The following is a 16,162-nucleotide window of genomic DNA, read 5'->3' as shown; positions in this document are numbered from 1 at the left end:
CTAACCCTAGGTCCAATCGGAAACCTAACCGGATTTCTAACACTAGCCCTCAACATAACCCTAACCCTAGGTCCAATCGGAACCCTAACCGGATCTCTAACCATAACCCTCAACATAACCCTAACCCTAGGTCCAATCGGAACTCTAACCTGATCTCTAACCCTAGCCCTCAACATAACCCTCAACCTAGGTCCAATCGGAACCGTAAACGGAACTCTAACCCTAGCCCTCAACATAACCCTAACCCTAGGTCCAATCAGAACCCTAACCGGATCTCTAAACCTAGCCCTCAACACAACCCTAACCCTGGGTCCAACCGTAACCCTTACCGGATCTCTAACCCTAGCCCTCAACATAACCCTAACCCTAGGTCCAATCGGAACCCTAACCGGATCTCTAACCCTAGCCCTCAACATAACCCTAACCCTAGGTCCACTCGGAACCCTAACCGGATCTCTAACCCTCGCCCTCAACATAACCCTAACCCTAGGTCCAATCGGAACCCTAACCGGATCTCTAACCCTAGCCCTCAACATAACCCTAACCCTAGTTCCAATCGGAACCCTAACAGAATCTCTAACCCTAGCCCTCAAAATAACCCTAACCCTAGGTCCAATCGGAACCCTAACCGGATATCTATCCCTAGCCCTCAACATAACCCTAACCCTAAGTCCAATCGGAACCCTAACAGGATCTCTAACCCTAGCCCTCAACATAACCCTAACCCTAGGTCCAATCGGAACCCTAAATGGATATCTAACCCTAGCCCTCAACGTAACCATTAACCCTAGGTGCAATCGGAACCCTAACCGGATATCTAACCCTAGCCCTCAACATAACCCTAACCCTAGGTCCAATCGGAACCCTAACGGGATCTCTACCCCTCGCCCTCAATATAACCCTAACCCTAGGTCCATTCGGAACCCTAACCGGATCTCTAACCCTAGCCCTCAACATAACCCTAACCCTAGGTCCAATCCGAACCCTAACCGGATATCTATCCCTAGCCCTCAACATAACCCTAACCCTACGTCCAATCGGAACCCTAACAGGATCTCTAACCCTAGCCCTCAACATAACCCTAACCCTAGGTCAAATCGGAACCCTAAATGGATATCTAAAACTAGCCCTCAACGTAACCATTAACCCTAGGTGCAATCGGAACCCTAACCGGATATCTAACCCTAGCCCTCAACATAACCCTAACCCTAGGTCCAATCGGAACCCTAACGGGATCTCTACCCCTCCCCCTCAACATAACCCTAACCCTAGGTCCAATCGGAACCCTAACCGGATCTCTAACCCTAGCCCTCAACATAACCCTAACCCTAGGTCGAATCGGAACCCTAACCGGATCTCTAACCCTAGCCCTCAACATAACCCTAACCCTAGGTCAAATCGGAACCCTAACCGGATCTCTAACCCTAGCCCTCAACATAACCTTAACCCTAGGTCCAATCGGAACCCTAACCGGATCTCTAACCCTAGCCCTCAACATAACCCTAACCCTAGGTCCAATCGGAACCCTAACCGGATCTCTAAGCCTAGCCCTCAACATAACCCTAACCCTAGGTCCAATCCGAAACATAACCGGATCTCTAAAACTAGCCCTAAACATAACCCTAACCCTAGGTCCAATCGGAACCCTATCCGGACCTCTAACCCTAGCCCTCAACATAACCCTAACCCTAGGTTCAATCGGAACCCTAACCGGATCTGTATACCTAGCCCTCAACATAACCCTAACCCTAGGTCCAATCGGAACCCTAACCGGATCTGTATACCTAGCCCTCAACATAACCCTAACCCTAGGTCCAATCGGAACCCTAACCGGATCTCTAACCCTAGCCCTCAACATAAACCTAACCCTAGGTCCAATCGGAACCCTAACCGGATCTCTAACCCTAGCCCTCAACATAACCCTAACCCTAGGTCCACTCGGAACCCTAACCGGATCTCTAACCCTCGCCCTCAACATAACCCTAACCCTAGGTCCAATCGGAACCCTAACCGGATCTCTAACCCTAGCCCTCAACATAACCCTAACCCTAGGTCCAATCGGAACCCTAACCGGAACTCTAACCCTAGCCCTCAAAATAACCCTAACCCTAGGTCCAATCGGAACCCTAACCGGAACTCTAACCCTAGCCCTCAACATAACCCTAACCCTAGGAGCAATCCGAACCCTAACCGGATATCTATCCCTAGCCCTCAACATAACCCTAACCCTAAGTCCAATCGGAACCCTAACAGGATCTCTAACCCTAGCCCTCAACATAACCCTAACCCTAGGTCCAATCGGAACCCTAAATGGATATCTAACCCTAGCCCTCAACGTAACCATTAACCCTAGGTGCAATCGGAACCCTAACCGGATATCTAACCCTAGCCCTCAACATAACCCTAACCCTAGGTCCAATCCGAAACATAACCGGATCTCTAAACCTAGCCCTCAACATAACCCTAACCCTAGGTCCAATCGGAACCCTAACCGGATTTCTAACACTAGCCCTCAACATAACCCTAACCCTAGGTCCAATCGGAACCCTAACCGGATCTCTAACCCTAGCCCTCAACATAACCCTAACCCTAGGTCCAATCGGAACTCTAACCTGATCTCTAACCCTAGCCCTCAACATAACCCTCAACCTAGGTCCAATCGGAACCGTAAACGGAACTCTAACCCTAGCCCTCAACATAACCCTAACCCTGGGTCCAATCAGAACCCTTACCGGATCTCTAACCCTAGCCCTCAACATAACCCTAACCCTAGGTCCAATCGGAACCCTAACCGGAAATCTAACCCTAGCCCTCAACATAACCCTAACCCTAGGTCCACTCGGAACCCTAACCGGATCTCTAACCCTCGCCCTCAACATAACCCTAACCCTAGGTCCAATCGGAACCCTAACCGGATCTCTAACCCTAGCCCTCAACATAACCCTAACCCTAGTTCCAATCGGAACCCTAACAGAATCTCTAACCCTAGCCCTCAAAATAACCCTAACCCTAGGTCCAATCGGAACCCTAACCGGATATCTATCCCTAGCCCTCAACATAACCCTAACCCTAAGTCCAATCGGAACCCTAACAGGATCTCTAACCCTAGCCCTCAACATAACCCTAACCCTAGGTCCAATCGGAACCCTAAATGGATATCTAACCCTAGCCCTCAACGAAACCATTAACCCTAGGTGCAATCGGAACCCTAACCGGATATCTAACCCTAGCCCTCAACATAACCCTAACCCTAGGTCCAATCGGAACCCTAACGGGATCTCTACCCCTCGCCCTCAATATAACCCTAACCCTAGGTCCATTCGGAACCCTAACCGGATCTCTAACCCTAGCCCTCAACATAACCCTAACCCTAGGTCCAATCCGAACCCTAACCGGATATCTATCCCTAGCCCTCAACATAACCCTAACCCTACGTCCAATCGGAACCCTAACAGGATCTCTAACCCTAGCCCTCAACATAACCCTAACACTAGGTCAAATCGGAACCCTAAATGGATATCTAAAACTAGCCCTCAACGTAACCATTAACCCTAGGTGCAATCGGAACCCTAACCGGATATCTAACCCTAGCCCTCAACATAACCCTAACCCTAGGTCCAATCGGAACCCTAACGGGATCTCTACCCCTCCCCCTCAACATAACCCTAACCCTAGGTCCAATCGGAACCCTAACCGGATCTCTAACCCTAGCCCTCAACATAACCCTAACCCTAGGTCGAATCGGAACCCTAACCGGATCTCTAACCCTAGCCCTCAACATAACCCTAACCCTAGGTCCAATCGGAACCCTAACCGGATCTCTAACCCTAGCCCTCAACATAACCTTAACCCTAGGTCCAATCGGAACCCTAACCGGATCTCTAATCCTAGCCCTCAACATAACCCTAACCCTAGGTCCAATCGGAACCCTAACCGGATCTCTAAGCCTAGCCCTCAACATAACCCTAACCCTAGGTCCAATCCGAAACATAACCGGATCTCTAAAACTAGCCCTAAACATAACCCTAACCCTAGGTCCAATCGGAACCCTATTCGGACCTCTAACCCTAGCCCTCAACATAACCCTAACCCTAGGGTCAATCGGAACCCTAACCGGATCTGTATACCTAGCCCTCAATATAACCCTAACCCTAGGTCCAATCGGAACCCTAACCGGATCTGTATACCTAGCCCTCAACATAACCCTAACCCTAGGTCCAATCGGAACCCTAACCGGATCTCTAACCCTAGCCCTCAACATAAACCTAACCCTAGGTCCAATCGGAACCCTAACCGGATCTCTAACCCTAGCCCTCAACATAACCCTAACCCTAGGTCCACTCGGAACCCTAACCGGATCTCTAACCCTCGCCCTCAACATAACCCTAACCCTAGGTCCAATCGGAACCCTAACCGGATCTCTAACCCTAGCCCTCAACATAACCCTAACCCTAGGTCCAATCGGAACCCTAACCGGAACTCTAACCCTAGCCCTCAAAATAACCCTAACCCTAGGTCCAATCGGAACCCTAACCGGAACTCTAACCCTAGCCCTCAACATAACCCTAACCCTAGGAGCAATCCGAACCCTAACCGGATATCTATCCCTAGCCCTCAACATAACCCTAACCCTAAGTCCAATCGGAACCCTAACAGGATCTCTAACCCTAGCCCTCAACATAACCCTAACCCTAGGTCCAATCGGAACCCTAAATGGATATCTAACCCTAGCCCTCAACGTAACCATTAACCCTAGGTGCAATCGGAACCCTAACCGGATATCTAACCCTGGCCCTCAACATAACCCTAACCCTAGGTCGAATCGGAACCCTAAACGGATCTCTAACCCTAGCCCTCAACATAACCCTAACCCTAGGTCGAATCGGAACCCTAACCGGATCTCTAACCCTAGTCCTCAACATAACCCTAACCCTAGGTCCAATCGGAACCCTAACCGGATCTGTATACCTAGCCCTCAACATAACCCTAACCCTAGGTCCAATCGGAATCCTAACCGGATCTCTAACCCTAGCCCTTAACATAACCCTAAACCTAGGTCCAATCGGAACCCTAAGCGGATCTGTATACCTAGCCCTCAACATAACCCTAACCCTAGGTCCAATAGGAAACCTAACCGGATCTCTAACACTAGCCCTCAACATAACCCTAACCCTAGGTCCAATCGGAACCCTAACCGGATCTCTAACCCTAACCCTCAACATAACCCTAACCCTAAGTCCAATCGGAACCCTAACCTGATCTCTAACCCTAGCCCTCAACATAACCCTAACACTAGGTCCAATCGGAACCGTAAACGGAACTCTAACCCTAGCCCTCAACATAACCCTAAACCTAGGTCCAATCGGAACGCTAACCGGATCTGTATACCTAGGCCTCAACATAACCCTAACCCTAGGTCCAATCGGAAACCTAACCGGATTTCTAACACTAGCCCTCAACATAACCCTAACCCTAGGTCCAATCGGAACCCTAACCGGATCTCTAACCCTAACCCTCAACATAACCCTAACCCTAGGTCCAATCGGAACCCTAACCTGATCTCTAACCCTAGCCCTCAACATAACACTAAACCTAGGTCCAATCGGAACCGTAAACGGAACTCTATCCCTAGCCCTCAACATAACCCTAACCCTAGGTCCAATCGGAACCCTAACAGGATCTCTAACCCTAGCCCTCAACATAACCCTAACCCTAGGTCCAATCGGAACCCTAAATGGATATCTAACCCTAGCCCTCAACGTAACCATTAACCCTAGGTGCAATCGGAACCCTAACCGGATATCTAACCCTAGCCCTCAACATAACCCTAACCCTAGGTCCAATCGGAACCCTAACCGGATCTCTAACCCTGGCCCTCAACATAACCCTAACCCTAGGTCGAATCGGAACCCTAAACGGATCTCTAACCCTAGCCCTCAACATAACCCTAACCCTAGGTCGAATCGGAACCCTAACCGGATCTCTAACCCTAGTCCTCAACATAACCCTAACCCTAGGTCCAATCGGAACCCTAACCGGATCTGTATACCTAGCCCTCAACATAACCCTAACCCTAGGTCCAATCGCAATCCTAACCGGATCTCTAACCCTAGCCCTTAACATAACCCTAACCCTAGGTCCAATCGGAACCCTAAGCGGATCTGTATACCTAGCCCTCAACATAACCCTAACCCTAGGTCCAATAGGAAACCTAACCGGATCTCTAACACTAGCCCTCAACATAACCCTAACCCTAGGTCCAATCGGAACCCTAACCGGATCTCTAACCCTAACCCTCAACATAACCCTAACCCTAGGTCCAATCGGAACCCTAACCTGATCTCTAACCCTAGCCCTCAACATAACCCTAACACTAGGTCCAATCGGAACCGTAAACGGAACTCTAACCCTAGCCCTCAACATAACCCTAAACCTAGGTCCAATCGGAACGCTAACCGGATCTGTATACCTAGGCCTCAACATAACCCTAACCCTAGGTCCAATCGGAAACCTAACCGGATTTCTAACACTAGCCCTCAACATAACCCTAACCCTAGGTCCAATCGGAACCCTAACCGGATCTCTAACCCTAACCCTCAACATAACCCTAACCCTAGGTCCAATCGGAACCCTAACCTGATCTCTAACCCTAGCCCTCAACATAACCCTAAACCTAGGTCCAATCGGAACCGTAAACGGAACTCTAACCCTAGCCCTCAACATAACCCTAACCCTAGGTCCAATCAGAACCCTAACCGGATCTCTAAACCTAGCCCTCAACACAACCCTAACCCTGGGTCCAACCGTAACCCTTACCGGATCTCTAACCCTAGCCCTCAACATAACCCTAACCCTAGGTCCAATCGGAACCCTAACCGGAACTCTAACCCTAGCCCTCAACATAACCCTAACACTAGGTCCAATCGGAACCCTAACCGGATATCTATCCCTAGCCCTCAACATAACCCTAACCCTAGGTCCAATCGGAACCCTAACCGGATCTCTAACCCTAGCCCTCAACATAACCCTAACCCTAGGTCCAATCGTAACCCTAACCGGATCCCTAACCCTAGCCCTCAACATAACCCTAACCCTAGGTCCAATCCGAAACATAACCGGATCTCTAAACCTAGCCCTAAACATAACCCTAACCCTAGGTCCAATCGGAAACCTAACCGGATTTCTAACACTAGCCCTCAACATAACCCTAACCCTAGGTCCAATCGGAACCCTAACCGGATCTCTAACCATAACCCTCAACATAACCCTAACCCTAGGTCCAATCGGAACTCTAACCTGATCTCTAACCCTAGCCCTCAACATAACCCTCAACCTAGGTCCAATCGGAACCGTAAACGGAACTCTAACCCTAGCCCTCAACATAACCCTAACCCTAGGTCCAATCAGAACCCTAACCGGATCTCTAAACCTAGCCCTCAACACAACCCTAACCCTGGGTCCAACCGTAACCCTTACCGGATCTCTAACCCTAGCCCTCAACATAACCCTAACCCTAGGTCCAATCGGAACCCTAACCGGATCTCTAACCCTAGCCCTCAACATAACCCTAACCCTAGGTCCACTCGGAACCCTAACCGGATCTCTAACCCTCGCCCTCAACATAACCCTAACCCTAGGTCCAATCGGAACCCTAACCGGATCTCTAACCCTAGCCCTCAACATAACCCTAACCCTAGTTCCAATCGGAACCCTAACAGAATCTCTAACCCTAGCCCTCAAAATAACCCTAACCCTAGGTCCAATCGGAACCCTAACCGGATATCTATCCCTAGCCCTCAACATAACCCTAACCCTAAGTCCAATCGGAACCCTAACAGGATCTCTAACCCTAGCCCTCAACATAACCCTAACCCTAGGTCCAATCGGAACCCTAAATGGATATCTAACCCTAGCCCTCAACGTAACCATTAACCCTAGGTGCAATCGGAACCCTAACCGGATATCTAACCCTAGCCCTCAACATAACCCTAACCCTAGGTCCAATCGGAACCCTAACGGGATCTCTACCCCTCGCCCTCAATATAACCCTAACCCTAGGTCCATTCGGAACCCTAACCGGATCTCTAACCCTAGCCCTCAACATAACCCTAACCCTAGGTCCAATCCGAACCCTAACCGGATATCTATCCCTAGCCCTCAACATAACCCTAACCCTACGTCCAATCGGAACCCTAACAGGATCTCTAACCCTAGCCCTCAACATAACCCTAACCCTAGGTCAAATCGGAACCCTAAATGGATATCTAAAACTAACCCTCAACGTAACCATTAACCCTAGGTGCAATCGGAACCCTAACCGGATATCTAACCCTAGCCCTCAACATAACCCTAACCCTAGGTCCAATCGGAACCCTAACGGGATCTCTACCCCTCCCCCTCAACATAACCCTAACCCTAGGTCCAATCGGAACCCTAACCGGATCTCTAACCCTAGCCCTCAACATAACCCTAACCCTAGGTCGAATCGGAACCCTAACCGGATCTCTAACCCTAGCCCTCAACATAACCCTAACCCTAGGTCAAATCGGAACCCTAACCGGATCTCTAACCCTAGCCCTCAACATAACCTTAACCCTAGGTCCAATCGGAACCCTAACCGGATCTCTAACCCTAGCCCTCAACATAACCCTAACCCTAGGTCCAATCGGAACCCTAACCGGATCTCTAAGCCTAGCCCTCAACATAACCCTAACCCTAGGTCCAATCCGAAACATAACCGGATCTCTAAAACTAGCCCTAAACATAACCCTAACCCTAGGTCCAATCGGAACCCTATCCGGACCTCTAACCCTAGCCCTCAACATAACCCTAACCCTAGGTTCAATCGGAACCCTAACCGGATCTGTATACCTAGCCCTCAACATAACCCTAACCCTAGGTCCAATCGGAACCCTAACCGGATCTGTATACCTAGCCCTCAACATAACCCTAACCCTAGGTCCAATCGGAACCCTAACCGGATCTCTAACCCTAGCCCTCAACATAAACCTAACCCTAGGTCCAATCGGAACCCTAACCGGATCTCTAACCCTAGCCCTCAACATAACCCTAACCCTAGGTCCACTCGGAACCCTAACCGGATCTCTAACCCTCGCCCTCAACATAACCCTAACCCTAGGTCCAATCGGAACCCTAACCGGATCTCTAACCCTAGCCCTCAACATAACCCTAACCCTAGGTCCAATCGGAACCCTAACCGGAACTCTAACCCTAGCCCTCAAAATAACCCTAACCCTAGGTCCAATCGGAACCCTAACCGGAACTCTAACCCTAGCCCTCAACATAACCCTAACCCTAGGAGCAATCCGAACCCTAACCGGATATCTATCCCTAGCCCTCAACATAACCCTAACCCTAAGTCCAATCGGAACCCTAACAGGATCTCTAACCCTAGCCCTCAACATAACCCTAACCCTAGGTCCAATCGGAACCCTAAATGGATATCTAACCCTAGCCCTCAACGTAACCATTAACCCTAGGTGCAATCGGAACCCTAACCGGATATCTAACCCTAGCCCTCAACATAACCCTAACCCTAGGTCCAATCCGAAACATAACCGGATCTCTAAACCTAGCCCTCAACATAACCCTAACCCTAGGTCCAATCGGAACCCTAACCGGATTTCTAACACTAGCCCTCAACATAACCCTAACCCTAGGTCCAATCGGAACCCTAACCGGATCTCTAACCCTAGCCCTCAACATAACCCTAACCCTAGGTCCAATCGGAACTCTAACCTGATCTCTAACCCTAGCCCTCAACATAACCCTCAACCTAGGTCCAATCGGAACCGTAAACGGAACTCTAACCCTAGCCCTCAACATAACCCTAACCCTGGGTCCAATCAGAACCCTAACCGGATCTCTAAACCTAGCCCTCAACACAACCCTAACCCTGGGTCCAACCGTAACCCTTACCGGATCTCTAACCCTAGCCCTCAACATAACCCTAACCCTAGGTCCAATCGGAACCCTAACCGGAAATCTAACCCTAGCCCTCAACATAACCCTAACCCTAGGTCCACTCGGAACCCTAACCGGATCTCTAACCCTCGCCCTCAACATAACCCTAACCCTAGGTCCAATCGGAACCCTAACCGGATCTCTAACCCTAGCCCTCAACATAACCCTAACCCTAGTTCCAATCGGAACCCTAACAGAATCTCTAACCCTAGCCCTCAAAATAACCCTAACCCTAGGTCCAATCGGAACCCTAACCGGATATCTATCCCTAGCCCTCAACATAACCCTAACCCTAAGTCCAATCGGAACCCTAACAGGATCTCTAACCCTAGCCCTCAACATAACCCTAACCCTAGGTCCAATCGGAACCCTAAATGGATATCTAACCCTAGCCCTCAACGAAACCATTAACCCTAGGTGCAATCGGAACCCTAACCGGATATCTAACCCTAGCCCTCAACATAACCCTAACCCTAGGTCCAATCGGAACCCTAACGGGATCTCTACCCCTCGCCCTCAATATAACCCTAACCCTAGGTCCATTCGGAACCCTAACCGGATCTCTAACCCTAGCCCTCAACATAACCCTAACCCTAGGTCCAATCCGAACCCTAACCGGATATCTATCCCTAGCCCTCAACATAACCCTAACCCTACGTCCAATCGGAACCCTAACAGGATCTCTAACCCTAGCCCTCAACATAACCCTAACACTAGGTCAAATCGGAACCCTAAATGGATATCTAAAACTAGCCCTCAACGTAACCATTAACCCTAGGTGCAATCGGAACCCTAACCGGATATCTAACCCTAGCCCTCAACATAACCCTAACCCTAGGTCCAATCGGAACCCTAACGGGATCTCTACCCCTCCCCCTCAACATAACCCTAACCCTAGGTCCAATCGGAACCCTAACCGGATCTCTAACCCTAGCCCTCAACATAACCCTAACCCTAGGTCGAATCGGAACCCTAACCGGATCTCTAACCCTAGCCCTCAACATAACCCTAACCCTAGGTCCAATCGGAACCCTAACCGGATCTCTAACCCTAGCCCTCAACATAACCTTAACCCTAGGTCCAATCGGAACCCTAACCGGATCTCTAATCCTAGCCCTCAACATAACCCTAACCCTAGGTCCAATCGGAACCCTAACCGGATCTCTAAGCCTAGCCCTCAACATAACCCTAACCCTAGGTCCAATCCGAAACATAACCGGATCTCTAAAACTAGCCCTAAACATAACCCTAACCCTAGGTCCAATCGGAACCCTATCCGGACCTCTAACCCTAGCCCTCAACATAACCCTAACCCTAGGGTCAATCGGAACCCTAACCGGATCTGTATACCTAGCCCTCAATATAACCCTAACCCTAGGTCCAATCGGAACCCTAACCGGATCTGTATACCTAGCCCTCAACATAACCCTAACCCTAGGTCCAATCGGAACCCTAACCGGATCTCTAACCCTAGCCCTCAACATAAACCTAACCCTAGGTCCAATCCGAACCCTAACCGGATCTCTAACCCTAGCCCTCAACATAACCCTAACCCTAGGTCCACTCGGAACCCTAACCGGATCTCTAACCCTCGCCCTCAACATAACCCTAACCCTAGGTCCAATCGGAACCCTAACCGGATCTCTAACCCTAGCCCTCAACATAACCCTAACCCTAGGTCCAATCGGAACCCTAACCGGAACTCTAACCCTAGCCCTCAAAATAACCCTAACACTAGGTCCAATCGGAACCCTAACCGGAACTCTAACCCTAGCCCTCAACATAACCCTAACCCTAGGAGCAATCCGAACCCTAACCGGATATCTATCCCTAGCCCTCAACATAACCCTAACCCTAAGTCCAATCGGAACCCTAACAGGATCTCTAACCCTAGCCCTCAACATAACCCTAACCCTAGGTCCAATCGGAACCCTAAATGGATATCTAACCCTAGCCCTCAACGTAACCATTAACCCTAGGTGCAATCGGAACCCTAACCGGATATCTAACCCTAGCCCTCAACATAACCCTAACCCTAGGTCCAATCGGAACCCTAACCGGATCTCTAACCCTGGCCCTCAACATAACCCTAACCCTAGGTCGAATCGGAACCCTAAACGGATCTCTAACCCTAGCCCTCAACATAACCCTAACCCTAGGTCGAATCGGAACCCTAACCGGATCTCTAACCCTAGTCCTCAACATAACCCTAACCCTAGGTCCAATCGGAACCCTAACCGGATCTGTATACCTAGCCCTCAACATAACCCTAACCCTAGGTCCAATCGGAATCCTAACCGGATCTCTAACCCTAGCCCTTAACATAACCCTAACCCTAGGTCCAATCGGAACCCTAAGCGGATCTGTATACCTAGCCCTCAACATAACCCTAACCCTAGGTCCAATAGGAAACCTAACCGGATCTCTAACACTAGCCCTCAACATAACCCTAACCCTAGGTCCAATCGGAACCCTAACCGGATCTCTAAACCTAACCCTCAACATAACCCTAACCCTAGGTCCAATCGGAACCCTAACCTGATCTCTAACCCTAGCCCTCAACATAACCCTAACCCTAGGTCCAATCGGAACCGTAAACGGAACTCTAACCCTAGCCCTCAACATAACCCTAAACCTAGGTCCAATCGGAACGCTAACCGGATCTGTATACCTAGGCCTCAACATAACCCTAACCCTAGGTCCAATCGGAAACCTAACCGGATTTCTAACACTAGCCCTCAACATAACCCTAACCCTAGGTCCAATCGGAACCCTAACCGGATCTCTAACCCTAACCCTCAACATAACCCTAACCCTAGGTCCAATCGGAACCCTAACCTGATCTCTAACCCTAGCCCTCAACATAACCCTAAACCTAGGTCAAATCGGAACCGTAAACGGAACTCTAACCCCAGCCCTCAACATAACCCTAACCCTAGGTCCAATCAGAACCCTAACCGAATCTCTAAACCTAGCCCTCAACACAACCCTAACCCTGGGTCCAACCGTAACCCTTACCGGATCTCTAACCCTAGCCCTCAACATAACCCTAACCCTAGGTCCAATCGGAACCCTAACCGGAACTCTAACCCTACCCTCAACATAACCCTAACACTAGGTCCAATCGGAACCCTAACCGGATATCTAACCCTAGCCCTCAACATAACCCTAACCCTAGGTCCAATCGGAACCCTAACCGGATCTCTAACCCTAGCCCTCAACATAACCCTAACCCTAGGTCCAATCGTAACCCTAACCGGATCCCTAACCCTAGCCCTCAACATAACCCTAACCCTAGGTCCAATCCGAAATATAACCGGATCTCTAAACCTAGCCCTAAACATAACCCTAACCCTAGGTCCAATCGGAAACCTAACCGGATTTCTAACACTAGCCCTCAACATAACCCTAACCCTAGGTCCAATCGGAACCCTAACCGGATCTCTAACCCTAACCCTCAACATAACCCTAACCCTAGGTCCAATCGGAACCCTAACCTGATCTCTAACCCTAGCCCTCAACATAACCCTAAACCTAGGTCCAATCGGAACCGTAAACGGAACTCTAACCCTAGCCCTCAACATAACCCTAACCCTAGGTCCAATCAGAACCCTAACCGGATCTCTAAACCTAGCCCTCAACACAACCCTAACCCTGGGTCCAACCGTAACCCTTACCGGATCTCTAACCCTAGCCCTCAACATAACCCTAACCCTAGGTCCAATCGGAACCCTAACCGGAACTCTAACCCTAGCCCTCAACATAACCCTAACACTAGGTCCAATCGGAACCCTAACCGGATATCTATCCCTAGCCCTCAACATAACCCTAACCCTAGGTCCAATCGGAACCCTAACCGGATCTCTAACCCTAGCCCTCAACATAACCCTAACCCTAGGTCCAATCGGAACCCTAAATGGATATCTAACCCTAGCCCTCAACGTAACCATTAACCCTAGGTGCAATCGGAACCCTAACCGGATATCTAACCCTAGCCCTCAACATAACCGTAAACCAAGGTCCAATCGGAACCCTAACGGGATCTCTACCCCTCGCCCTCAACATAACCCTAACCCTAGGTCCAATCGGAACCCTAACCGGATCTCTAACACTAGCCCTCAACATAACCCTAACCCTAGGTCGAATCGGAACCCTAACCGGATCTCTAACCCTAGCCCTCAACATAACCCTAACCCTAGGTCGAATCGGAACCCTAACAGGATCTCTAACCCTAGTCCTCAACATAACCCTAACCCTAGGTCCAATCGGAAACCTAACCGGATCTCTTACACTAGCTCTCAACATAACCCTAACCCTAGGTCCAATCGGAACCCTAACCGGATCTCTAACCCTAGCCCTCAACATAACCCTAACCCTAGGTCCAATCGGAACCCTAACCGGATCTCTAAACCTAGCCCTCAACATAACCCTATCCCTAGGTCCACTCGGAAACCTAACCGGATCTCTAACCCTCGCCCTCAACATAACCCTAACCCTAGGTCCAATCGGAACCCTAACCGGATCTCTAACCCTAGCCCTCAACATAACCCTAACCCTAGGTCCAATCGGAAACCTAAACGGATATCAAACCCTAGCCCTCAACATAACCCTAACCCTAGGTCCAATCCGAACCCTAACCGGATATCTATCCCTAGCCCTCAACATAACCCTAACCCTAAGTCCAATCGGAACCCTAACACGATCTCCAATCCTAGCCCTCAACATAACCCTAACCCTAGGTCCAATCGGAACCCTAAATGGATATCTAACCCTAGCCCTCAACGAAACCATTAACCCTAGGTGCAATCGGAACCCTAACAGCATATCTAACCCTAGCGCTCAACATAACCCTAACCCTAGGTCCAATCGGAACCCTAACGGGATCTCTACCCCTCGCTCTCAACATAACCCTAACCCTAGGTCCAATCGGAACCCTAACCGGATCTCTAACCCTAGCCCTCAACATAACCCTAACCCTAGGTCGAATCGGAACCCTAACCGGATCTCAAACCCTAGCCCTCAACATAACCCTAACCCTAGGTCGAATCGGAACCCAAACCGGATCTCTAACCCTAGTCCTCAACATAATCCTAACCCTAGGTCCAATCAGAACCCTAACCGGATCTGTATACCTAGCCCTCAACATAACCCTAACACTAGGTCCAATCGGAAACCTAACCGGATCTCTAACCCTACCCCTTAACATAACCCAAACCCTAGGTCCAATCGGAACCCTAACCGGATCTGTATACCTAGCCCTCAACATAACCCTAACCCTAGGTCCATTAGGAAGCCTAACCGAATCTCTAACACTAGCCCTCAACATAACCCTAACCTTAGGCCCAATCGGAACCCTAACCGGATCTCTAACCCTAACCCTCAACATAACCCTAACTCTAGGTCCAATCGGAACCCTAACCTGATATCGAACCCTAGCCCTCAACATAACCCTAACCCTAGGTCCAATCGGAATCGTAAACGGAACTCTAACCCTAGCCCTCAACATAACCCTAACCCTAGGTCCAATCGGAACGCTAACCGGATCTGTATACCTAGGCCTCAACATAACCCTAACCCTAGGTCCAATCGGAAACCTAACCGGATCTCTAACACTAGCCCTCAACATAACCCTAACCCTAGGTCCAATCGGAACCCTAACCGAATCTCTAACCCTATCCCTCAACATAACCCTAACCCTAGGTCCAATCGGACCCCTAACCGGATCTGTATACCTAGCCCTCAACATAACCCTAACCCTAGGTCCAATCGGAAACCTAACCGGGTCTCTAACCCTAGCCCTCAACATAACCCTAACCCTAGGTCCAATCGGAACCCTAACCGGATCTTTAACCCTAGCCCTCAACATAACCCTAACCCTAGGTCCAATCGGAACCCTAAACGGATATCTAACCCTAGCCCTCAACATAACCCTAACCCTAGGTCCAATCGGAACCCTAAACGGAACTCTAACCCTAGCCCTCAACATAACCATAACCCTAGGTCCAATTGGAACTCTAACCGGATCTCTAACCCTAGCCCTCAACATAACCCTAACCCTAGGTCCAATCGGAACCCTAACCGGATCTCTAAACCTAGCCCTCAACATAACCCTAACCCGAGGTCCAATCGGAACCCTAACCGGATATGTATACCTAGCCCTCAACATAAACCTAACCCT

Source organism: Miniopterus natalensis, chromosome 8 (assembly GCF_054644295.1).
Source record: "Miniopterus natalensis isolate mMinNat1 chromosome 8, mMinNat1.hap1, whole genome shotgun sequence".
NCBI classification, from domain to species: domain Eukaryota; kingdom Metazoa; phylum Chordata; class Mammalia; order Chiroptera; family Miniopteridae; genus Miniopterus; species Miniopterus natalensis.
Note: the sequence above shows the minus strand (reverse complement) of the source record.